The 27721-nt window shown below is 36.8% G+C and overlaps 1 long non-coding RNA gene across 1 annotated transcript in view; it reads left to right on the top strand.

Moving 5' to 3' along the window:
* LOC113467207 overlaps nucleotides 1–26307 on the top strand; it is a 37916-nt gene extending 11609 nt beyond the window's left edge. The window contains exon 3 of the long non-coding RNA XR_003391364.1: nucleotides 26238–26307. This is a non-coding gene — a long non-coding RNA (uncharacterized LOC113467207). The remainder of the gene's footprint in view (nucleotides 1–26237) is intronic.
* Nucleotides 26308–27721: the final 1414 nt, after the last annotated feature.

Genomic DNA, 27721 nt, shown 5'->3' with positions numbered 1-27721 from the left:
CCATTGGAATAAATCTAATCCGTACTACAGTATCTACCAACACAAAATTATGAAAGTCTTGATCGAGATTTCCTCGGATGTCCCGGATTTCCTTTGCTCAACTGTGCGAGAAATTGAGTAAGAAACTGAGTGGGAAGTGGGACACAGCACCAACACCAAGCGCTGCTTTTGAAAAGACGCGGGTGTCCGTGGGTATAAGACTTCCTGAAAGTTTTCCCCAATGAAGTTTGAAAAGTTAAAGCTGACGATTTCGAGATGAAAGCTACCCCTTGGAAACCTCCGCACATCTTGACCCCCGCAATCATTATTATTTATCCATTTTTGAAGCAATATTTCCCCGAGGGGGAGATGTGGATCCCTCGTAAAAGTTTTTTTCGTAAATGGTTTTATTAAGTTTTAAAGACGAGTCATGAAGCCCGCAGTACGAAGTAAAGGGAGTAGAAATTAATGCTGGGATATCTAGGATGAGATTTCTATTTGTATACGAGTAGGTGGAGGAAGAAAGGAGAGACAGTGAGAAACGTAGGAAGATAAAGAGAGGAGCAAGGGAAATGTTTTCGGATGAGAGAAGGATGAAAAGAAGAAGGTAGAAGGGCGGGAGATATATTGGGGGGATGGGTAGAATAGAATAAAGACATGACGGAGGGAAGAGAAAGGTGGGTTTACAGAATACCACAGAGTCCATAGACCAAACGGTAATTGATGGCTAACAATTGATGAGAAATGGAATGAAATCCGGGACTCTTTTGCTCCCACTACTTACTCTTCGTTATGAATAATACCACGAGACGGTCGGTCGCAGAGGAAAATGCTATTCCAAGTTAGAGGGTTTTCGGTTTAAATTTCAAACCTATAGACGAGATTTCTCAAGGGTATCAGAGCGGGGTTTAAAAGTTTTGTGTTTTAATAATGGATACTAATAACGAGTTTAATGAAAATGAACGTCATGGTTCACGTTGCATGATGAAGATTGAAGAATCTGGTGAGCGGTCCTTACCGGTCAGTGGTTTCCAACTTGTTTGTTCTGCCGACAGCCTTCTGGGACATCAGTAAAATATATGGACTCTTTTGCGGTGGGACTTTTGCTCCCACTACTTACTCTTCGTTATGAATAATACCACGAGACGGTCGGTCGCAGAGGAAAATCCTATTCCAAGTTAGAGGGTTTTCGGTTTAAATTTCAAACCTATAGACGAGATTTCTCAAGGGTATCAGAGCGGGGTTTAAAAGTTTTGTGTTTTAATAATGGATACTAATAACGAGTTTAATGAAAATGAACGTCATGGTTCACGTTGCATGATGAAGATTGAAGAATCTGGTGAGCGGTCCTTACAGGTCAGTGGTTTCCAACTTGTTTGTTCTGCCGACAGCCTTCTGGGACATCAGTGTATTAACCTTTTGATCTCCGTGGGTTGGTGAGATAGTGAGAGTTCCAATAGATGAATGCAATATTGAGAAAGAGTTTATGTGTGCATATCTATTTGTGTTTACAGTGTTTTCTCAAACATTGCAGCGAGATCGAGTTAATTAAGAACATAGAATGTGTGAGATGGACATGAAAAGTGTAGGAAAATTGTAGATGGATTTGGGAGATCACGGCAGTTTGAGAATAACTGGTGTGGGTATTATGTTAAATGTCCCAGTAGGTATAGATTGGCTTTTAAGGGTTAGTCATGAGTGATTTTATTATTCTATCTCAGAAAACGTTGTCCTAATCATTGGTTGTTTCACTTGTTTTTGGTTTCAAAAGGAGGAAAATTGAAAAATCCATTAAAATCGACCTTTTTCTCTATCGTAGGTAAACATGGGAATTGTAGGATTTAATCTCAAACATTGCAGCGAGATCGAGTTAATTAAGAACATAGAATGTGTGAGATGGACATGAAAAGTGTAGGAAAATTGTAGAAAAAAAAAGACACAATGAATTTGTATAAAATACAAAGAAAGAAAAGTTGACGAGTGGCCAACCTATCGCATAGGTATCTAAAAACAGACCTGTTACTGTTAGTAAAATGGTCAGGAATTCACTACCTAAATGTATTCTGAACTCTAGAGAGTCTAGAGCAATCAAAGATACAATAAGAATTAAGTTACCCCGTAACACTCACAATTTTCATTGTTCAGAGGTCAGACCATCATTAGAGAATCAAAGACTTCAGATAGCCATATATCTTACTAAACCTGTCAACAAGTAGCCTGTAGCTCTAAAGTATAGCTTCTCTTCTTGGACCATACAATGAACTTTGAATATAGGTATTTTCAATGGATTTTCCGATGATTAAGTAAATTGGATATCTTCATTAGTTTTCTCCCCAATTTTGATTTTTTTCTCTTAATTGTCCTGGATTTGAATGTCTATTTGTTTTCGTCTAAGATGTATTTGCCTAATGTCCATAAGTGATGACATGGTTCAAAGGCGAAAGTCTTTCGTCTTTCAGCCCTCGGGACCGCCACTACCGTCGTACCTTTTCCTCTCCAACTTGTACAAATACAGAACTGTCTCATTTATTTTTGTTTATCATCAACCCACCAAACCCGGAGAAGAAAGAGAAGAGAACTTGAGCTCTGGTGCTTCCTCGACTAGATGCGGGGGAGCAAGATGTGTGCCCAACTGGAGGATCTTCTAATCTTCGACTTCATCTAGTTCCACTTTGATGAAATCTTTTTGACTGAACCCTTTTCCTCTGTATTCTACTTCTTTAGTTCTGTCTGTAATGTCAATAATTTTTGATTTCGACCAGGGTCAATGTTTTCTTCATAGACAGATTTCTCAGAATCATAGGTTCTAGTTCATTTGCTCTTTGTTGCCCTTTATTGTTTACTGTAACGGAGTGATATTTCCCGTCAACCTTAAAGATCTTCAACGTTAAGTCGACTATGTGTGGACAAAGCTTTAGAGAATAATCATAGGTTCTAGTTCATTTGCTCTTTGTTGCCCTTTATTGTTTACTGTAACGGAGTGATATTTCCCGTCAACCTTAAAGATACCTGTACTTCAACGTTAAGTCGACTAAATCATAGGTTCTAGTTCATTTGCTCTTTGTTGCCCTTTATTGTTTACTGTAACGGAGTGATATTTCCCGTCAACCTTAAAGATACCTTTACTTCAACGTTAAGTCGACTGTTTGATACACCTGTTGAGCGTGATTTTTGACTGTCTAATTAGGAAGTCAACCGATTAGCCAACATTTTGTTTTGTAACATTACAGTGTGCTTTCCTGCTTTCAGAGATACTTTGAAATTTAAACAATGAGTGCATGCTAATAGTTCACTAAGTAATTCAGAAGTTGAAGCTTTGTACAATGCAAAGTCCCATCCCGTCCTTGTAATTTTGCATGCAAAGTAATAATAATAATAAGTTCATTGTTAACATTCAGAATCCTTTACAGACTTTTCTTTATAATATCCCTCTAAGTACAGTAAGAAGTGAAAGGTTTCATGTAAAAGGGCCTATGTGTAAGAAAACATAATTCTGGGATAAATTTCCACATCACTGTATTAAAATGTCTCTCCTGAAAAGTAGCAAAAATCACATAGGCCGTTCTTCTTGGGAACGATTCACTTATCTCTTCATTCTTCATTTTCCTCTGCTTAGCTCCCTTCCTTGCCATACAAGAGCAAGAGCTACCTCTCGAATCGACGTATCACTCATCTCGTGCAATGTTTTGCTGTATTTCCGCCGTAGCTGTGGGCTTTTGAATAACAATGGCTTTAATTTTCAATAGAATGGTGTGATATTTTGCACCAACGCTCTCCCTCCTAATCTAGATTATCCTCGCTCCTATATTGCTAATGGAGGAGGGTTGAGCCTTGAGACAAAGGCCTATTCGATAGCTAATATAATAACTAATTGTAACAGTTGCAAATAATTGTACCACAATTGATTAGACTGGTTTTACACTGATTCTTGGGATACTACATAAAACAGCTTCAAGTCGATTGTGCTCGCGAATTTATGGACTTTTGGACTTGATTTCTGACTTTAAGAAATCCATGAAAGAGCAGAAATAATATGTGGCCTCTAAAGAAGGATCTTCCATTCTTACTGACAAAACACCACACGAATACGAGTAAAACTTGTTTTGGACTTGATTTCTGACTTTAAGAAATCCATGAAAGAGCAGAAATAATATGTGGCCTCTAAAGAAGGATCTTCCATTCTTACTGACTAAACACCACACGAATACGAGTAAAACTTGCGCTGTGAGGTAATATTTTTCTTCCTTCATCCTCCTTGATAGTTTTTGAAGTGCACTCTATCGTTTCTATTTGTTTTCTTGTTCGGTTTGAGTGATTACTCCATTACGGGATTTTAATTAATATTGAACAGTTCAATTTGATCATTCCTCGCCAGGCAGCGCAGGTTCGTTTTATTAAGAAGTAAAGCTATAAATCATAAAATAAACAATGCCACTTTCTATTTAAGCACGGACCTTTCTGTACCCTTAGTCGAAATAGTTTCTTTGTGAAAACTTTCTACATATCATCTAAGAAGTAAAGCTATAAATCATAAAATAAACAATGCCACTTTCTATTTAAGCACGGACCTTTCTGTACCCTTAGTCGAAATAGTTTCCTTGTGAAAACTTTCTACATATCATGCCCTTTCTCCAGGTACAAAGCAAGTTTTGTCTGTAAGTTCTTTACCCTTATACAGCAAACAACGCTACGTTTAGCTAAAATTTTCAATGACAAAGTTGGAAAGAGATCGTGTTTTCTTGTATCAGGATATTATCCAAGGCACTCACGTGTCATTAATGTGAATCACATTTTGTTATCCTAATATGTTGTGAATTTACTCCTAACTGATAACTTTTGAAAGTGTTCACCCTATTGAATGTGAATCACATTTTGTTATCCTAATATGTTGTGAATTTACTCCTAACTGATAACTTTTGAAAGTGTTCACCCTATTGTTTCAACTTTCAACTCAGAAGAAGTGAAAAGGCAGTAGATTTATTTTCTATTTATGCTTTGTGGACTTAACTTACAACTTGAACATTCTAAGCATTTTCCATAGAGCATGGGAGACTAGGAGTATGAGAAAAGACATCGCCTTGCCATAAATAAGATTTAGATGTTTTCAGTGAATTTTTATTGTCCATTAGGGTTTTATGTGTTGTTTTGGCTACGGTGTAATTTGTTTAACTTGTCGTTATATTCAAGTTCATATTCTGTAAAACTCACAGTTGAAAAAAAAACGAGAAACATGATGAATTGTTGTTTTCAAAACATAAAATATAGAAAATCTATTGGAGAAATGAGTTTAGCTGAAGATTAGGAACGTACATTACCTACAGTGTACATACCTAGTTTACCTAATATTGAAGGATCATGCTAGAAATCTATTTTCTTTGAGCCACCTTTCAAATTCAACGTGGGATCTTCTGTAAAGACTGTAAGCTATAAGACTAGGTGATGATATTTTGATTGGTGGGAGATGAAAAATCCCTTGACCATGTTCGGGTGTATATAATTAATCTATTTTCTTTGAGCCACCTTTCAAATTCAACGTGGGATCTTCTGTAAAGACTGTAAGCTATAAGACTAGGTGATGATATTTTGAATGGTGGGAGATGAAAAATCCCTTGACCATGTTCGGGTGTATAATTGTAGGTACATATTAAAAGAGAGGCCAGCTGGTTTTTCTTTGTACAACTGCCAAAGTCTTGTATTAAGTGAACGACATCTTCTTTGGAATAAATTGAGCTGTCAAAACCCGCGTGCTTGGATACGCCAACACCTCATAGAACCATGCTTTATCCAATCAAGATAGAGCCAATTATGTTCACACACTCATCAATAAACATAAAGAAACACGGTGAAAGCATACACACATCAAATACTGTTAAAATAAACACAATATATCTGGATACCATACTAGACAACAAACACTGTGATGGATTGTTCGAAGATGACTTCATCAGTTTACTAGCGATGGATTTAGAGGGTTAAAATAACGTCTAAATCTATCGAAAACTCTAGAATCGACAGTTGGCTTTCCCCTCTAAAATTGGTATACAATCGAGCTTAAAAATTTTCTGGAACCCTAATTTTTGTTATTGGCCAACTCGTGATGTGATTTGCCAACTCGTGATGTGATTGGCCAAGTGGTAACTGGATGTGCATCACCAAGAACCAGTGATTAACTTCAGTGAGTTGCTGGGACTCTGTAGAACCGCTTCTGATGATGCAAGTAAGATATTGTTCAAATATTTGTTTTCCATCACTAGTGCAATCTGAATGATTTTCAGTTCATCAAAATTCATTAATCCTTGTCTCATGTAATTATAAAACTTCAAGTATCTTATTGACAAGATTGATACTGTCAAATCACAATCCTTGCATAGTTAAACATGTAAATGTTATCATGTCTTAATTTACATGTTGATGTACATATTAGTACGATGATTTTACATGAATATTTTCCTCACACCTCAATTCCCATATGATGCGATGATACCCATGTCATGGAACTAATGCTTTAGATTAGAATGATCAGAGTAAGTTGTCAAAGAAATATGAGATTTCTGTCAGAGGGGTTTTGAAATTTTATACTGGTCACAGCGGTATTGGCATCGCCCGACAGTGGCTTCATTCAACACTGTGACGACCCCGGATTTCCTTTGCTCAACTGTGCGAGAAATTGAGTAACAAACTGAGTGGGAAGTGGGACACAGCACCAACACCAAGCGCTGCTTTGAAAAGCCGCGGGTGTCCGTGGGTATAAGACTTCCTGAAAGTTTTCCCCATTGAAGCCTAGACAACAAACACTGTGATGGATTGTTCGAAGATGACTTCATCAGTTTACTAGCGATGGATTTAGAGGGTTAAAATAACGTCTAAACCTATCGAAAACTCTAGAATCGACAGTTGGCTTTCCCCTCTAAAATTAGTATACAATCGAGCTTAAATATTTTCTGCCATTGAAGCTTGAAAAGTTAAAGCTGACGATTTCGAGATGAAAGCTACCCCTTGGAAACCTCAGCACATCTTGACCACCGCAATCATTATTATTTATCAATTTTTGAAGCAATATTTCCCCGAGGGGGAGATGTGGATCCCTCGTAAAAGTTTTTTTCGTAAATGGTTTTATTAAGTTTTAAAGACGAGTCATGAAGCCCGCAGTACGAAGTAAAGGGAGTAGAAATTAATGCTGGGATATCTAGGATGAGATTTCTATGTGTATACGAGTAGGTGGAGGAAGAAAGGAGAGAGAAGAGTCAGTGAGAAACGTAGGAAGATAAAGAGAGGAGCAAGGGAAATGTTTTCGGATGAGAGAAGGATGAAAAGAAGAAGGTAGAAGGGCGCGAGATATAATGGGGGGATGGGTAGAATAGAATAAAGACAAGGAGGAGGGAAGAGAAAGGTGGGCATAGAAAAAGAGTTGAAAAGGGGAAGGAGGTGTGGGTGAATTGGAAATAGTGCACTGGGGTAATGTTGAGAGTTAGGAAGGAGGAAGGATGGTCTGTTGAAAAAAGAGCGTCCCATATACGAGTATGTACCATCTTATTTCTTGGACAATTTCGGGTCCTGTGAATGTCTCCATTGTAACAAGGATCGGCACGGCGGGTTGTTTGCTGGACGACAATCGATAAGTTGCCGTTGCACCTGATTAAAATCAAATATCAGAGCACGAGACTTCCTAGTGTTTCTAACTTCCTTCTCCTCCCTTCCCACGTTTTCCAGCGGACAGTCCTTTCCAGTGGTGTATGGGTGTCTTAGTCTACTGTCGAATAATGGGAGAGAGAGAAAATATTAGAGGAAGGAAGTTGAAGGGATGATATGTGGAGCAGAAAAGTAAATCTGAAGAAAATTCTACGGAGAGAGAGATAAAGGGAGAGTGGCAAGCTGTCAGGTTTTCCATACACGTCTTGCGTAGTGGTGAACGTCTGGGCAGATAGTGGGGTATAATTCTAAATTGCACATCATTAACAATCATCAGTCAGAACTCACAGGTTTCCAGTTCGGTTGTAGTTTGGGTAGGTGTACCCTGATACCTTGGAAGAATGGCAGAGACTTTGATGGTTTGAGACTCGTCCTATCGTCCATAGATGGGTTGAGTGAAGGGGAAAATTAATCACTCGCTAAACAGAACGATTGTGGTAATCTGATAATAGAAGTCTTCTTTTTCCATCTTCATTTGAATTACAGTTCCATTAAGTCTCGAGTGCCTATAATATTTTAGGTTGGTCAGATTTCGAACAAGTTTTAATATCCAGGAAGTCAACATTTTATTTGCATTGCCTTTGGTAATCGATCCTTCCTATCGTTAAAGTGGTCAAATGTGATTGTGTATAGGTATGGAACAAGTTTTAATATCCAGAATATCCAGGAAGTCAACATTTTATTTGCATTGCCTTTGGTAATCGATCCTTCCTATCGTTAAAGTGGCCAAATGTGATTGTGTATAGGTATGAGGTTAAGGTTACAGAATACCACAGAGTCCATAGACCAAACGGTAATTGATGGCTAACAATTGATGAGAAATGGAATGAAATCCGGGACTCTTTTGCGGTGGGACTTTTGCTCCCACTACTTACTCTTCGTTATGAATAATACCACGAGACGGTCGGTCGCAGAGAAAAATGCTATTCCAAGTCAGATCTATACAGAGGGAGAGGGAAGAGGAAGAAGATAGCAAGAATATGATATTATCAGTGGAATATGAATTTGGGAGGCAGGAGAGCAATAGACGATATATATGACGATATATGCGATACATATTACGAAAATAATATGGCATCCAACACCCAATAAAAACGTGGAAACATTTAATAATAATACCCTTCTATTATTTTAGGCATACATGTACGTTGTAGGATAACTACATATTTTATTCACTAGTAAAACCAGTGTTTCACTCTTGAAGAATCTGGAGAGCGGGCCTTACCGGTCAGAGGGTTCCAACTTGTTTGTTCTGCCGCCAGCCTTATGGGACATCAGTAAAATATATGGATTTGGGAGATCACGGCAGTTTGAGAATAACTGGTGTGGGTATTATGTTAAATGTCCCAGTAGGTATAGATTGGCTTTTAAGGGGTTAGTCATGAGTGATTTTATTATTCTATCTCAGAAAACGTTGTCCTAATCATTGGTTGTTTCACTTGTTTTTGGTTTTAAAAGGAGAAAATTTGAAAAATCCATTAAAATCGTCCTTTTTCTTTATCGTAGGTAAACATGGGAATTGTAGGATTTGAATGTCTATTTGTTTTCGTCTAAGATGTATTTGCCTAATGTCCATAAGTGATGACATGGTTCAAAGGCGAAAGTCTTTCGTCTTTCAGCCCTCGGGACCGCCACTACCGTCGTACCTTTTCCTCTCCAACTTGTACAAATACAGAACTGTCTCATTTATTTTTGTTTATCATCAACCCACCAAACCCGGAGAAGAAATCAACCCACCAAACCCGGAGAAGAAATTTTGTTTATCATCAACCCACCAAACCCGGAGAAGAAATCAACCCACCAAACCCGGAGAAGAAATTTTGTTTATCATCAACCCACCAAACCCGGAGAAGAAAGAGAAGAGAACTTGAGCTCTGGTGCTTCCTCGACTAGATGCGGGGGAGCAAGATGTGTGCCCAACTGGAGGATCTTCTAATCTTCGACTTCATCTAGTTCCACTTTGATGAAATCTTTTTGACTGAACCCTTTTCCTCTGTATTCTACTTCTTTAGTTCTGTCTGTAATGTCAATAATTTTTGATTTCGACCAGGGTCAATGTTTTCTTCATAGACAGATTTCTCAGAATCATAGGTTCTAGTTCATTTGCTCTTTGTTGCCCTTTATTGTTTACTGTAACGGAGTGATATTTCCCGTCAACCTTAAAGATCTTCAACGTTAAGTCGACTATGTGTGGACAAAGCTTTAGAGAATAATACTTATCTCTTCATTCTTCATTTTCCTCTGCTTAGCTCCCTTCCTTGCCATACAAGAGCAAGAGCTACCTCTCGAATCGACGTATCACTCATCTCGTGCAATGTTTTGCTGTATTTCCGCCGTAGCTGTGCGCTTTTGAATTACAATGGCTTTAATTTTCAATAGAATGGTGTGGTAATTTACATGTTGATGTACATATTAGTACGATGATTTTACATGAATATTTTCCTCACACCTCAATTCCCATATGATGCGATGATACCATGTCATGGAACTAATGCTTTAGATTAGAACGATCAGAGTAAGTTGTCAAAGAAATATGAGATTTCTGTCAGAGGGGTTTTGAAATTTTATACTGGACACAGCGGTATTGGCATCGCCCGACAGTGGCTTCATTCAACACTGTGACGATGTCATTATTATTTGAATTTTATACATATCAAAGACTATATTTAAAATACCTATTTCGCTATTTTAAAAATTCTGTTCCTTATGAAGATTATTTTTTCCTTTAATGTCTTTATCGCTTTTTTCGATTATTTTTTAGCCTACACAAAAGATCAAAAATTTGATGGAGCTTCTCTCATTCTCCTGGCTGTACGATTATAAGTTTCGCAGCTCTGAGTATTATTATTTGAATTTTATACATATCAAAGACTATATTTAAAATACCTATTTCGCTATTTTAAAAATTCTGTTCCTTATGAAGATTATGCTTTATTTTTTCCTTTAATGTCTTTATCGCTTTTTTCGATTATGTTTTAGCCCACACAAAAGATCAAAAATTTGATGGAGCTTCTCTCATTCTCCTGGCTGTACGATTATAAGTTTCGCGGCTCTGAGCACTCATAAAGAACGCGACCTCGACATCCCCCACACACTCCACACGGAGACGTTAGACGAAAACAACAGAAAAATTAGACGGAACAACAGAAACATTTCAGACGAAACATGTAAAACAGAAAACTTCACCCCAAAAAAACAAAGCTGCAATCCGTACATTTTTTACTGCTCATGTGATTTTCTTAATGTGATTCTATAGGCACTATACTCGTATTTCTCTTGACTTTTGTTTCTGACGTTGCCATTAGGAAGTTTATGGTTGTTGGAACGTTAGACGAAAACAACAGAAAAATTAGACGGAACAACAGAAACATTTCAGACGAAACATGTAAAACAGAAAACTTCACCCCAAAAACAAAGCTGGAATCCGTACATTTTTTACTGCTCATGTGATTTTCTTAATGTGATTCTATACTCTATAGGCACTATATTTCTCTTGACTTTTGTTTCTGACGTTGCCATTAGGAAGTTTATGGTTGTTGGAAAATCTTTTAATGACGTTCTTTTGTCCAAAGTTTTGGAGGTTTCCTTCCAAGTCATTGTTTTATTATTTTTGACAAGTCTCTTGTGACTTGAGAGCGTACTTCAGGATTGGTGAAGGCTTGTTAGACGAGGAATTGCCAAAAGGATCTTATTTAATTTTCAATGGATTTTCCGATGATTAAGTAAATTGGATATCTTCATTAGTTTTCTCCCCAATTTTGATTTTTTCCTCTTAATTGTCCTGGTAATATATTATAGTGTTACATCACCATCAGAATCAGAATACACGGTTCAAGAACTTTGGATCCTATATCCTTACAAACTCACATAATCGGATTGTCATATTATAAAATTTCGGAACTTTTGCTATCGCTGTAAGTCAAAGATTTTGTAGAGTAGGTAGGTATGTACCTAATAGTATTATAGGTATGCGTTGACGGTTGACAACTAAATATGTTATACTACTGACCTCAGGCCTGAGGGGGTTATTTTGAAAACACATCTAAAGCTCTAAAGACGAAGTAATTCCACATAATGACTTAACATATGAAGTTATGAACATTGAAAATATCTAATACCAAGTTATTCTTATTTCATTATAACTTCTGTAAGTCATCAGTTGGTGTGGAATGTTACATTAGGACCGTATTAACCTTTTGATCTCCGTGGGTTGGTGAGATAGTGAGAGTTCCAATAGATGAATGCAATATTGAGAAAGAGTTTATGTGTGCATAATATCTATTTGTGTTTACAGTGTTTTCTCAAACATTGCAGCGAGATCGAGTTAATTAAGAACATAGAATGTGTGAGATGGACATGAAAAGTGTAGGAAAATTGTAGAAAAAAAAGACACAATGAATTTGTATAAAATACAAAGAAAGAAAAGTTGACGAGTGGCCAACCTATCGCATAGGCATCTAAAAACAGACCTGTTACTGTTAGTAAAATGGTCAGGAATTCACTACCTAAATGTATTCTGAACTCTAGAGAGTCTAGAGCAATCAAAGATACAATAAGAATTAAGTTACCCCGTAACACTCACAATTTTCATTGTTCAGAGGTCAGACCATCATTAGAGAATCAAAGACTTCAGATAGCCATATATCTTACTAAACCTGTCAACAAGTAGCCTGTAGCTCTAAAGTATAGCTTCTCTTCTTGGACCATACAATGAACTTTGAATATAGGTACTTAACACATTGTGTACGATGTGATCCATTTTTGTATCACAGTCACTATGCTGGTGGTACGGTGTGATCCACTTTTGTATCACGAGACTTCCTTCAATCTAAGGCCCGTGATACAAAAATGGATTATATTGGAAACCTATACTCTACATGGTTTGATGCAGTATATCATGCTTAGTTTTAGTTTCTTCTGGTGTCAGCAAAATAAAATATAGTTGTGCTCTATGTCCGGTGTGATCCATAAATGGATCACATTGGAAATTACCCAAATTAGGCCTCCGTACCTAGCGCTAATTCGCGTTTTTATGCTTCGTACACAATGTGTTAATCTCCTCAGAATCTCTGGGGCCGATCTCCAAGCCCCCCGTACCATAATTTCAAGTCTTTTGACATACAGACGTGTTTTGGTGTCATCGCAAGCTTTGGTAAGCCCTTTTATTATGACTTGTTCATGGAGGATTAGGAACATCTAGGTTTAATTGAAGGATTTTTGCCTTGAGATCATTATAGTTTGTTGTAATCTTTTTAGATATATCTAAGTATTTATACGAATTCTTTGAGAACCTGCATAATGCATATGTACATATACATATTACCTACCATAAGATTGAAAAATTGTATACGCACATAACTACTGAGTACCTTCTTTATGTTTTCAAATTAAATATTTGAAATAAATAATGATAAAATTCTCAGCTGTCTTTCTCGGTTTTATAGGCAAATAATTCCATTACGTTTAATTCTTGATAATGAGAGTATTTTGTTTTTTATTTGAGTTTTATGGGTTTTCATTTTCAATTAATTTGAATTCCTCAGACGCAGACATGATCAGCTTTATAAGTTGCTGAGGCTGAGCAGCAATGTTGAAATAATTTATTGTGGGCTGAGAAAATATGTATCTTAAAGCACTAAAATCTCTAAATCTGATCTGACTTTTCATTTTCAGGCAGTTAATCTGATAGTTTTCACGACATTTTGTATTTTATCTTGTTTTCCTTCTTCATATTCAGAAGCCACCTGGACAGGAACGTTAGGAGGCAGAATGTGCCCCTAGAAAATATGTATCTTAAAGCACTAAAATCTCTAAATCTGATCTGACTTTTCATTTTCAGGCAGTTAATCTGATAGTTTTCACGACATTAAAGCATTTGATTCATCAGCTACCTTTGTATTTTATCTTGTTTTCCTTCTTCATATTCAGAAGCCACCTGGAAAGGAACCTTAGGAGGCAGAATGTGCTCCTAATAATATCAAGGTTATAGGTTACAATGGAAAGGAAGACTATAAAAGTTGTAGAAAGATAGAAAGTCTCGTTTTTAATAATAATAAAAAAAAATTCTCTATGCTCTCTTTATTTCCTTTAATGGAAATAGAGATATCTATACAGAGGGAGAGGGAAGAGGAAGAAGATAGCAAGAATATGATATTATCAGTGGAATATGAATTTGGGAGGCAGGAGAGCAATAGGAAGTACATATGACGATATGTGCTCCTAATAATATCAAGGTTATAGGTTACAATGGAAAGGAAGACTATAAGAGTTGTAGAAAGATAGAAAGTCTCGTTTTTAATAGTAAAAAAAATTCTCTATGCTCTCTTTATTTCCTTTAATGGAAATAGAGATATCTATACAGAGTGTGCTCCTAATAATATCAAGGTTATAGGTTACAATGGAAAGGAAGACTATAAGAGTTGTAGAAAGATAGAAAGTCTCGTTTTTAATAATCCAACACCCAATAGAAACGTGGAAACATTTAATAATAATACCCTTCTATTATTTTAGGCATACATGTACGTTGTAGGATAACTACATATTTTATTCACTAGTAAAACCAGTGTTTCACTCACCTTCAAGATTCGAAATTTTCACTTTGCAGTCGTAACAACTTCACCGATTTGCTCATCATATAGTGGAGTAATGATATCATTTTGTGGCATTCCCATAAGGACTACATATTTTATTCACTAGTAAAACCAGTGTTTCACTCACCTTCAAGATTCGAAATTTTCACTTTGCAGTCGTAACAACTTCACCGATTTACTCATCATATAGTGGAGTAATGATATCATTTTGTGGCATTCCCATAAGGACTGGAATTAGAGTATATTGAAGAGGATCCGAATTCTTCATACATAGATAGGTATACGAGCAGTGAGGAATAGCAGAGCTTGAAATTTTCTCTCTTTCTTCCTCCATTATGCATTTTGCGAAGCGAGATACTCCCTATTGTTCTTCCAAAACGATTTTCTCTCGGTAGATCCTCAAATATGGTCCCATTAACAAATTCTTTTCTTTTTCCGAGGTTTTTTTCACTTTGAAATTTAAAATAAATTTGTCGACTGAGCAGAAATAAAAGAAAAACATTTTTCTCTCTCTCGAGTAACCCTTTGCTTGTTTATTCCTCCCCCGCACATTCGGCGGGTTTTCTTCAAAAGTTCCCGACAAGCTTTCAAGATAGCAACGAGTGTCCATAATAAAGTAAGTCTAATTAATGTATTGACCGTTGCAATGAACTCTCAAGAATACGTAAGATGCCATTTTCTGATGATCAAAACAACAGAACTTTATCCCCCCTCCCTTCGTGTTTGTTACTCATTTGTATTTGTAACCACTGTTGGTCAAAGTTCAGCTTCTTGTTTCCTAACAGACCCAGCTTTGTTATTTCTTAGCTTTGTGCCGAAATTTCCGCCGGAATACAAGTTGCTGAATTTGCTGATGATGTTGGATAGAGTTCTTGTCTTGCTGATGACGCGGTTTTGAATTAAATCATCAAATTTGCATCTATTTCTTTTTTCTCAAGAGAAACAACAAATTCTTTTCTTTTTCCGAGGTTTTTTTCACTTTGAAATTTAAAATAAATTTGTCGACTGAGCAGAAATAAAAGGAAAACATTTTTCTCTCTCTCTCGAGTAACCCTTTGTATATTAACCTTTTGATCTCCGTGGGTTGGTGAGATAGTGAGAGTTCCAATAGATGAATGCAATATTGAGAAAGAGTTTATGTGTGCATAATATCTATTTGTGTTTACAGTGTTTTCTCAAACATTGCAGCGAGATCGAGTAATTTAAGAACATAGAATGTGTGAGATGGACATGAAAAGTGTAGGAAAATTGTAGAAAAAAAAGACACAATGAATTTGTATAAAATACAAAGAAAGAAAAGTTGACGAGTGGCCAACCTATCGCATAGGCATCTAAAAACAGACCTGTTACTGTTAGTAAAATGGTCAGGAATTCACTACCTAAATGTATTCTGAACTCTAGAGAGTCTAGAGCAATCAAAGATACAATAAGAATTAAGTTACCCCGTAACACTCACAATTTTCATTGTTCAGAGGTCAGACCATCATTAGAGAATCAAAGACTTCAGATAGCCATATATCTTACTAAACCTGTCAACAAGTAGCCTGTAGCTCTAAAGTATAGCTTCTCTTCTTGGACCATACAATGAACTTTGAATATAGGTACTTAATCTCCTCAGAATCTCTGGGGCCGATCTCCAAGCCCCCCGTACCATAATTTCAAGTCTTTTGACATACAGACGTGTTTTGGTGTCATCGCAAGCTTTGGTAAGCCCTTTTATTATGACTTGTTCATGGAGGATTAGGAACATCTAGGTTTAATTGAAGGATTTTTGCCTTGAGATCATTATAGTTTGTTGTAATCTTTTTAGATATAATTATCTAAGTATTTATACGAATTCTTTGAGAACCTGCATAATGCATGTGTACATATACATATTACCTACCATAAGATTGAAAAATTGTATACGCACATAACTACTACTGAGTACCTTCTTTATGTTTTCAAATTAAACATTTGAAATAAATAATGATAAAATTCTCAGCTGTCTTTCTCGGTTTTATAGGCAAATAATTCCATTACGTTTAATTCTTGATAATGAGAGTATTTTGTTTTTTATTTGAGTTTTATGGGTTTTCATTTTCAATTAATTTGAATTCCTCAGACGCAGACATGATCAGCTTTATAAGTTGCTGAGGCTGAGCAGCAATGTTGAAATAATTTATTGTGGGCTGAGAAAATATGTATCTTAAAGCACTAAAATCTCTAAATCTGATCTGACTTTTCATTTTCAGGCAGTTAATCTGATAGTTTTCACGACATTAAAGCATTTGATTCATCAGCTACCTTTGTATTTTATCTTGTTTTCCTTCTTCATATTCAGAAGCCACCTGGAAAGGAACCTTAGGAGGCAGAATGTGCTCCTAATAATATCAAGGTTATAGGTTACAATGGAAAGGAAGACTATAAAAGTTGTAGAAAGATAGAAAGTCTCGTTTTTAATAATAATAAAAAAAAATTCTCTATGCTCTCTTTATTTCCTTTAATGGAAATAGAGATATCTATACAGAGGGAGAGGGAAGAGGAAGAAGATAGCAAGAATATGATATTATCAGTGGAATATGAATTTGGGAGGCAGGAGAGCAATAGGAAGTACATATGACGATATATGCGATACATATTACGAAAATAATATGGCATCCAACACCCAATAAAAACGTGGAAACATTTAATAATAATACCCTTCTATTATTTTAGGCATACATGTACGTTGTAGGATAACTACATATTTTATTCACTAGTAAAACCAGTGTTTCACTCACCTTCAAGATTCGAAATTTTCACTTTGCAGTCGTAACAACTTCACCGATTTGCTCATCATATAGTGGAGTAATGATATCATTTTGTGGCATTCCCATAAGGACTAGAATTAGAGTATATTGAAGAGGATCCGAATTCTTCATACATAGATAGGTATACGAGCAGTGAGGAATAGCAGAGCTTGAAATTTTCTCTCTTTCTTCCTCCATTATGCATTTTGCGAAGCGAGATACTCCCTATTGTTTTTCCAAAACGATTTTCTCTCGGTAGATCCTCAAATCTGGTCCCATTCTCATTGAGGAAACAATTGAAAGATTACAAATCTGTGTGTTGAAAACGTTATTATGTGTGGAAGAGAGAGACGAGTGTGAAATGTATTTCATCACTACAGTGTCCTCATGTGTGGACATAATGCAGATCTATGTTGTAGCGCAAAGTCCGCAAAGGTGTAAAATATACATACAAACATACATATTTCCGAAGTGTCTTGCAATCTAGTGATTCCATGATACACCTCATCGCTTTTGATGTGAAATTTTGTTCACTGAGGTAACTAGACTTGATCGTATTACGCTCCACTTGTTTCCCGACAACTTTTTTCCCCGTTGGAGTATCGCCAATGTCACCCATGTTGTATTTACTTCACACCGCTTTCTCTATCACAGGGACTGAGTATTTTATTCTTACTGATTTCCCGACAACTTTTTTCCCCGTTGGAGTATCGCCAATGTCACCCATGTTGTATTTACTTCACACCGCTTTCTCTATCACAGGGACTGTGTATTTTATTCTTATCTGACAGATCTGTTAGGAAATAAACGCGGTTGAATTGTTCAAAATAGTCATGCCCATTTAAATTTAATGATCTCATGCTGCCCATTATCAATCCACTGGATACTAACTGAAAAAGTCTTTTAATGATTTCTTCCATTCCTCTTTCTTATTCCTCCCTGTTCCTCGTTCTTCTTATTTTCTTCCTTCCTGTTTCCTGTCATGGTCCAACAGAGATGATAAGTCCTATAAAGAAAAATGTTATCTATTACTGTGCACGTTTTCACACTTGATCCCAACGAAACATTCCAAGTGTTTTCTTTATACGTTTCTAAATGAAATGTTTGAACTGGAAAAGTGTTAAAATTTAAGTTCGCTCTGGGAGGGAGGCATTGAGCCGTTGGGAGTACTTCAGCCTTTCAGTGGAGAAATATAGGAAGTGCAAGTGAGAATGATTCCCCGAGTTATCGTAAAACATTTCACTAGTCACCGGGTTATGCCTCTTACATACATTATGAAGCAGTTTGGGAAAACTTGTGCTCAACATTACGACTCGGGCCTCCACTTGTGATTTTTTTGCTTTGTCCAAGAAATTAGTATTCTAATCCCTGTTCTTCATTTGATAGAAAAGGAAAATCAAATTAATTCCCATTGTCCATTCATTTTGGCGTTTGAGCGCAACATGAGAATTGGACGCGTTTCTATGGTCCGCTCCACTTGTGATTTTTTTGCTTTGTCCAAGAAATTAGTATTCTAATCCCTGTTCTTCATTTGATAGAAAAGGAAAATCAAATTAATTTCCATTGTTCATTCATTTTGGAGTTTGAGCGCAACATGAGAATTGGACGCGTTTCTATGGTCCCGATGAAACAATGAAATTTGTGCTGAAATATTTTCCGCGGTGTATTATTCTGGTAAAGTAAACATATGAAAAACCATGGCCACTTCATACCACAGTGTGGTGTGCCGGGATTGTTTATTTATCTAGATAAACATTTGAGCGAGATGTCATTGTTCTAGGATAAACCAATCAGTTTAGAAGTAGGATTCGTCAACAGTGTTTGGGTGCTCAATAGCGTTGGCATCAGTGGTTGAGTATGGTGAGAATACTGTGGACATTTCGGATGATATTGACGTCCGTATTAATAGAACGTTCTGAGCAAACAGAGTGAAATTTGAAGTAGAAAAGCACTATTCGTCAACAGTGTTTGGGTGCTCAATAGCGTTGGCATCAGTGGTTGAGTATGGTGAGAATACTGTGGACATTTCGGATGATATTGATGTCCGTATTAATAGAACGTTCTGAGCAAACAGAGTGAAATTTGAAGTAGAAAAGCACATTATACCACAAACAGTATTGAAAAGCACCCGTGAGGCAGACATGTTTGTAGATTCATAAGTTCTAATACCTCTCGATTTTAGTGAATTACCTTTGTGGATAAAACTTGATTTTTATGGCTGCAGAGAAGGTTTTCCGTGGCCTCCCAAAAAGAAATCCTGCGTAAGAAAGTCAAAGTATCATATTGAATATGCTCATTATTTCGGACTCCAGCACCCAGAGCATATCCTTACTGATTGGTTAGGCCACACAAAAGTTCCTGGGCTTGGCTCACCAATTCGGTTCATGCAGAGTCATTACCATACAGAAAAGCACATTATACCACAAACAGTATTGAAAAGCACCCGTGGGGCAGACATGTATATGTAGATTCATAAGTTTTCTAATACCTCTCGGTTTTAGTGAATTATCTTTGTGGATAAAACTCGAATTTTAAGGCTGCAGAGAAGGTCTTCTGTGGCCTCCCAAAAAGAAATCCTGCATAATAAAGTCACAGTATCATATTGAACATACTCATTATTTCGGACTCCAGCACCCAAAGCGTATCCTTACTGATTGGTTAGGCCACACAAAAGTTCCTGGGCTTGGCTCACCAATTCATGCAGAGTCATTACCATACGAGAACATCTGTGCTGGAACAACTTAATCAGTAGCTAAACCCCAAACGTCAGATTATTGATTGACTATTTAAACCAAACTTTAAATCCAGCTTATATTTTAATAAACGCCTATGTTACTTCCCCGACCCACATCACTGGATTTGTGACCACTGAAATAGATAGATTAGGCAATTACGCGAGTTGCTTTCTTTTAACTTTTCCCAAGTGATGATCCTCATTACTTTCATTAGGATAGGAAAGACGCCATTTATCTGCACATATTATTAATGTTTTAATTTATAGATTACACCATTCTGTTTGAGGACTTTTAGCCATTTTAGGTATTTGTTCCTTTTTGCAACTACTACTCGTGTACACCTCGCACTTTGTCGCAGCATGCCCTTCCCGTAGTAGGAGGTATGATCCTCATCAGCTGGACGAGAAGAAACAATAATTCACTTAGTTTTTATTTCGGACTCCATTTAGGCCATCTGTGGCCTCGTAAACACCCTTTCCCTAAAATCTAATAGTTCACTGAACTAGCATATTCATATGTCATATCGAGTAAGAACTTTGATGGCACACAAGATACTGTTTCATATTCCCCTGCAGGTATTTTTATAAGCACATAGAATGTAGATTATTAGAGACTCGTAATAAATGTGTATTTAATAATATTCTGGATATGATAACATTAAACCCAGGGCTATCGGTATTGGTTACATACAAGGCTAACTGGAAGAGCCCATTCAACGCCATTTAACCTGACTGAAAAGTTATTTGATATATGAGCAGCAGATTTCAAGTACATACTTTACATTTCCTACTTACAGCTTTGAACTTGAAATATTATTTTTAATAAAAGTAGTCTAGAGGGAATCATATTAACCTAGGAAAATAGTGATAATATTATAGATCGTCCATTCTATGCAGAAATTAGTGACTCAGCTTTCCAAACTCTGCATGGTTTATGAATCCCGGCTTAAGAGTTCAGAAAGATTAAACAGATTTAGGAATATTATTCTGTCGTGGTGTATCCAAGGGAACATAAACTGGTCATCCAAACGTCAGTAGGTTCAAATATGTCAGTATAAAATTGACATAATAATGTAGGTGTTGGTCAGAGACGGGCATAAGCCTGTCAAGTATAAATTTCACCAGTCATCTTAGATCTTGTAGGTTAATCCTTGATCACCTATTATCTTCCACAACTGATACATACCTAATCCTCAGTTTATAACTTGTAACTATATCCGGATTACCGCTTGACTTACCAAATTTGAAGGATTTCATAATCCTAATCAATATGCCTTGATTCTTAATTTTGCCGACGACACATTCTTGTTTTCCTCTGTTCTAAGTTTCAATATTAATGAAGTACATATGTACATAATGATGATTGATTTATTTTGTTTACTAAGCTATTATTTGGACTGAGTTTTCAAGCCCAGGTCACATGATGGGCCTATTACTTAGTACAGAATTATGTTTATACTGCTGATGTTGGTTTAACGTTTATGAACCTAAATTGGCCATTGTACGATCGGATGTAATTTGTTTCGAAAAAAAAGAGATGGGATATCTTTGTTAAAGAGCTAGGGTGCGTCCAATGACTTAGTACAGAATTATGTTTATACTGCTGATGTTGGTTTAACGTTTATGAACCTAAATTGGCCATTGTACGATCGGATGTAATTTGTGTCGAAAAAAAAGAGATGGGATATTACTCTTTGTTAAAGAGCTAGGGTGCGTCCAATATAAGTTATTAGAGATATATCGGATATAATGATGGATAATACAGGATTTGATCCGTATTCGGTGTTATGGTTAAGGTTTGTTTGGGCTTAGAACTTATTGGGAAAAAAATAAAATCGAAACTTTTTATATTTGTTTCTAAAATTTGCGGGAACTAGTGAAAGATCTATCTACATTCAGGGGAAACACATGTAAATAATCCAGCTAGCACATGAAAAAAGTAATTAAACTATGAGCAAATATTTGGTGAATTATTTGCAGTTTTGTTTGGCCTTGTCGATAGATGGCTAAAGTACATAGGTATGTATTAGGTAGATACCTATGTGAAAGTACATATATGGCATTTATGGGGAATTATTAAAATTTAATTAAATTTAATTCACCTATTATTTTGTTACGATTTTCATGTAAAATTCGGTGCCCGTTTAAATATTTATATTGCTCTCTAATATTTGAATTTCCTCTGACAAATAAATCACGTGTTTTTGTGTATGACATGACGTGAAATAAAATCACATTTCCCATTTTATTTGAACTTGCATAACCTTTGTGTAATTAACACTTCCGGGAAATCAAAGAGGAGAGGAGCTTCATGGTCAGAGTGAGAGGCGTTTATTCGAGCTTACTTCCTCTCTACTCTGTATGTATGGTTGCCTATATGTACACGTAGACCTACAAAGTGTGCTTAGTTTCCCTATATCTACAGGGTGTTTAAGTATGACGAGCATAGGAATCGTTCTATACTATTGGACAAGTGTTCATCGACCTGTCCAATAGAACGATAATGGTTATGTATGTAGGAAATTAAACTGTGAAATAGTTTCCCCATTAGCCAGCCTAGTTATTAGCTTTGGGATGTAGCGCGACTGCCTTGTAAGCGCTAAGGAACGAGTTGATTCCCACCTGGGCCGCAGTTTGTACTAAACAGATAAGGTTCGTTCTAGGAACAGCTGGCTTTCTCCCAATCTCCTTCTCTTAGATTTTCGGACGATAATACTTCAGTTGTTCAGTTTCCCCTATATTTTTACACTCATTAGTTCTTGCAGAAATTTATGATAGCAGATAGCACTGTATCTTAAGTACGTGTATGGAGTGTGTAAGGGTTTTCATTCTGACTACTGGTATACCACATACCAGTTCATAGGTTATAGGTATAACTTAAGTGTATGTATGTTATGTGCATGTGTTTAGGTAACAATGACTGCACACAGCCCTTCAACTCGTGGTCTGCTGAGTATTTGCCCAACCAACAGGTTGAATATGAGAGGATATGCCTGTGTGGACATACAGCACTCCATGAACATATCCAACAGACTATACAAGGATTCAGTGACTATACCTAACTAACACATCACATTCATGAACTAGAACTAATAGAACTTAAAAAATGAAAATATAGTCGTGCTCAAGAAGGAATTATACCTTGTTTATACTGCCAGCATAGGACTGAGAAGTCCCTGTACTCTCGCAGTCTAAACAGGAACGGAGTGCAAGGTTGCCAAAATTCGTATGAAAGACGCACTGAAAAAGTACAAAACTAACAGCATTGCTCCCGCCTCCACCCATATTCTGTAAACAAATCAGTTTTCAGGATATTCTGTTCTTCGACAAATCATCAAAAATGCATGAACAATGTATCAAGTCCTACATACTGATGAGATGGTATTCCATGTAGTGAGGACTGTGGATAGAATGCTATGTGCCTGGACAATGGTTTCCTCTGGGTTTGCCTCTGTAGAATATTAATGCGAGGAAATGTAAGGAATTGAAAGTAAATTCCTAGAGCGATGGAATTCCGTATTGTGCGACAGAGGTTTTAGTAGGTTCCTACCTATGCCCATGTAGAGATTTGTACAAACTTAACTCTACCTTTAGGGCTGTTTGCCTCTACACCTAAGCCTGAGAGTGGGCTCTTTGTGTACGCCTTTTCATGTAGGTATGTGGTTGTCAGCAAATTGTTTATATTAATGCGAGGAAATGTAAGGAATTGAAAGTAAATTCCTAGAGCGATGGAATTCCGTATTGTGCGACAGAGGTTTTAGTAGGTTCGTACAAACTTAAAGGTACCTTATAACTCTACCTTTAGGGCTGTTTGCCTCTACACCTAAGCCTGAGAGTGGGCTCTTTGTGTACGTCTATTCATGTAGGTATGTGGTTGTCAGCAAATTGTTCAGATTGCATACAATAAAGTATTTTATTATTACATAGGTATCTAGTTATTTGAGTATACATATACATACATATATTTAGAAGTGGTTGTGTGTACCTACTTGTGTAGTGACATAAACATAACCCAAGTGCCATTTTCTGGTTATCAAACTTTATCCCCTTCCCCTCGTGTTTGTAACTCATTTGTAACCACTGTTGGTCAAAGTTTTCTTGCATTTCAGCTTCTTATTTCCTAACAGTCTCAGCTTTGTTATTTCTTAGCTTTGTGCCAAAATTTCCGCCGGAATACAAGTTGCTGAACTTGCTGATGATGTTGGATAGAGTTCTTGTCTTGCGGTTTTGAATTAAATCATCAAATTTGCATCTATTTCTTTTTTCACAAGAGAAACGAGAGAGAGAGAGAGAGAGAGAGAGAGAGAGAGAGAGAGAGAGAGAGAGAGAGAGAGAGAGAGAGATTTTAGCAGATAAAAGGAAACAAATAATGATGAGTGTGGAAGAAGAAAGGGAAGAGAGGGAGGAGTGAGTTGTATTCAAATGGTGACACCTCATTAGTTTCTAGGGTACCAGTTGACTTGGATACGGAATATCAAATGACCAGACGATATGTCACCGGATGTGAGATGAAACTTGAGTCCTTCAATAACAGAGGTAACACTCAGGCTGAGTATAGGTAACACTTGAACCTTAAATGTTTAGGTAGTTGAACCTTAAATGTAGGCTCTGTATGTCTTGTACATACTTTGATAAATACATAGGTAGATAAATTCTTATAAAGCTCATTGGTTTGTTCACCTTTGTACTCATGTTATTAGTCGGTAGAAGTCACTTTGGAATATTTTTGATAGGTAAAATTAGGTAGGTACGTTAATTTAATGCAATCAAAGTATAAACTAGTTTGTAATATAAACTGTCTTTCATATTTTCATAACGGAAGCTTGGAAGGGCGCCCTTTTCAAGTCACGTGACTTACATGTCTCCAAGGTATTTCACAGAGATATGGAATATCAACCAAAGTTCAAAGCTCGGGTTTTATTTCCTCTCGAAGAAGAAACAAAACAAATCTGAGCTTCAAACATTTTTTTTTTTCTCGTGGTTTTGAACAAGAAGTAGAGGCGAGGAGAAGCTTTTCAGAATTTATTCTAAATACTCCTCTCCTTCAGGTTTAAGGATTTTTTTTTGCATAAAAAAATGTCACCATTTTCTTTTTCCGTCTACATATACATACCTTGGCACTGCTATGTTTGTAACGGTACCTATACGGTTTTTTGCATTCGCATTTGCATATATTTTGTTGTGTACTTTTTTTCTTTCCCTCTCCGTCTCTTATTGCGAGACACTTGAGCTAGAAAGAGACGGGGAATGAGCTGAAAAAAGTGGAGAAAGTGGGGGTTTGAGCTTTATTTTTATTTTATTTTCGGATGAAACCGAGCAAAGTATACCATGGGGGAATGAGCTGAAAAAAGTTGAGAAAGTGGGGGTTTGAGCTTTATTTTTATTTTATTTTCGGATGAAACCGAGCAAAGTATACCATCATTGTACGTATTTGTATGCGAATTAGGTAAGTATGTGTACCTATTTGGTACTTTTGAATGTAATTTACTGATTACTCAAATACTGCGGGATTTCATTCAGAATAAGATACGAGGGTACTTTAACTAGATTAGGTGGGTGGCTGCCAGCGCCATGCTAATTATACTCGCAGGAAATATCTGGAAAAGTGGATGTGTATATAACACTAACTATAACATAATGTGTCATTAGTTCTTGCAGAAATTTATGATAGCAGATAGCACTGTATCTTAAGTACGTGTATGGAGTGTGTAAGGGTTTTCATTCTGACTACCACATACCAGTTCATAGGTTATAGGTATAACTTAAATGTATGTATGTTATGTGCATGTGTTTAGGTAACAATGACTGCACAAAGCCCTTCAACTCGTGGTCTGCTGAGTATTTGCCCAACCAACAGGTTCAATATGAGAGGATATGCCTGTGTGGACATACAGCACACCATGAACATATCCAACAGACTATACAAGGTTTCAGTGACTATAATTAACACATCACATTCATGAACTAGAACAAAATGAAAATATAGTCGTGCTCAAAAAGGAATTAGAATATACCTTGTTTATACTGCCAGCATAGGACTGAGAAGTCCCTGTACTCTCGCAGTCTAAGCAGGAACGGAGTGCAAGGTTGCCAAAATTCGTATGAGCATAATGTGTTTTTAAATAAATGTGTTTTATTTCCAACGATAGTAGGTTAGTAGGTAACGTATCTTGTAGGAATTTCAGGAAGGATCATTATATGGGAGTCTTTCCAAGCATAGGTACTACCCATCTCCTATGCAATAAGTGAAATACTCTAGTCTCACGTGTCTACTTCTACTTACTAAAAATAACTTTTTGCTGAGAAGAGAAAGATCCAATGCTTTTTTAATTAATGTCTTATGTGGTTAAGTAACACGGTAGATTTCTCAGAAGAAATCGCAAAAGTTTTTCTCTGGGTCGTGTTATAAATAGTTTTTACATATTTTTTGACGCTAAACCCCCATTTTCATCTTTATATTCTCCTCTGTTACAGATATGATGAAAGTCAGAAGGAGGTCCAGCTTATCCTTGCTGGTGCTCGTGTTTATCAAAATTTGTGGTAAGTTTGCACAGAAATCCTTTTTATACATATTACTTGGAATTTTGAGATGTACTTACTTTACGATTACGTTCCAGTAAACATCAGCAAAATACTGCGAAGTCGCGAAGAGAATTTCTGACAGACATGTTTGGGCTTTCATAACTCTTAACACATCACTGTTCACACTCTTGCCCCCCTTCCCCCTCAATTGAAATCCTGGATACAGGCCTGACACATATGTATGTACATATATGTACATAGCTTTTTCAATAAACAAAACCTCACTGTCCATTATTTGTAGTCAAATTTATTAATTACAAATAATAATAATAATAATAATAATGCATACCTATATCAAGGTACATACTATGCATTTGGATATGACTATGTATTAGGTATTATGCTTTATGTAAATACTAGGCCGCTGCTACCACATTCGGACATTTTGCATGTTTTATTAGCGTTTATCCTATTTCCCAGGGACCGACCGCATTTCAATAAATATTAATATTAGTTTTGCACATACATAATGTATTGTTTGCAGGGGAAGGACGGGGGAAAGCTGACCATCAAAACATTGCAAATGGTTTTTGTGGGAGATTTTTTACCTTTATTATTTTATTTTTAATTTCAAAACCTCGAAGTCATTTCTATTATTTGGTTCTGATAGTGCAGTGTTTAGAGCTTTTGAGTATTGCCCCCAAACAATTTTAACTATGTAGTACCTATGTACTTAGCCTTTGTAAGGATTGTCTTAGTGCGCGCAATGATGAAACGACCTTTGCAATTTCATGTGGCAAATTATTTGTGTAACAAACACGATAATAAAGGATACCTACCTAGGTTAGCAACAATCGGGATTGGAGAAATAAAAGAAAGAGAGAGAGAGGGGAGGAGAGGGAGAGAGAGAGGGTGAGAGAGGGAGAAAGAGAGAGGAGAGAGAGAGAGAGAGAGAGAGAGAGAGAGAGAGAGAGAGACGAGAGATTTTAGCAGATAAAAGGAAACAAATAATGATGAGTTGGAAGAAGAAAGGGAGAGAGAGGGAGGAGTGAGTTGTATTCAAATGGTGACACCCTCATTAGTTTCTAGGATAAGAGAGAGAGAGAATGGGAATGACAATGGGTGGTAAATGATGTCTGTTGTCCCTCCCAATACACCTACGTCCTCTCCTTTACATTCCTAACTCTCCGACCCCTCTCAACCCTACATTCTGCCACTCTCTCCCTCTCTTCAACCTTTCCCTCTATCTCCACTCTCCTTCTCTCCCACAACTCACCTCTTTTCCCCCCTCTGTCCAATATAACCTGACTCTCCTTCTCTCCCCCACCCCTCTATCCTCCACTCTCCTTCTTCCGTTTATCCTATCCCCTTCACCTTCTCCTCCTCCCACCCCTGCCTATATCTTCACCCTCCTCCCCCCCTCCCCCTCTCTCCAC

This window comes from Diaphorina citri, unplaced genomic scaffold, assembly GCF_000475195.1.
Source record: "Diaphorina citri unplaced genomic scaffold, Diaci psyllid genome assembly version 1.1 scaffold430, whole genome shotgun sequence".
Classification (NCBI taxonomy): domain Eukaryota; kingdom Metazoa; phylum Arthropoda; class Insecta; order Hemiptera; family Psyllidae; genus Diaphorina; species Diaphorina citri.
Note: the sequence above shows the minus strand (reverse complement) of the source record. Positions and strands in the feature narration are given on the sequence as shown.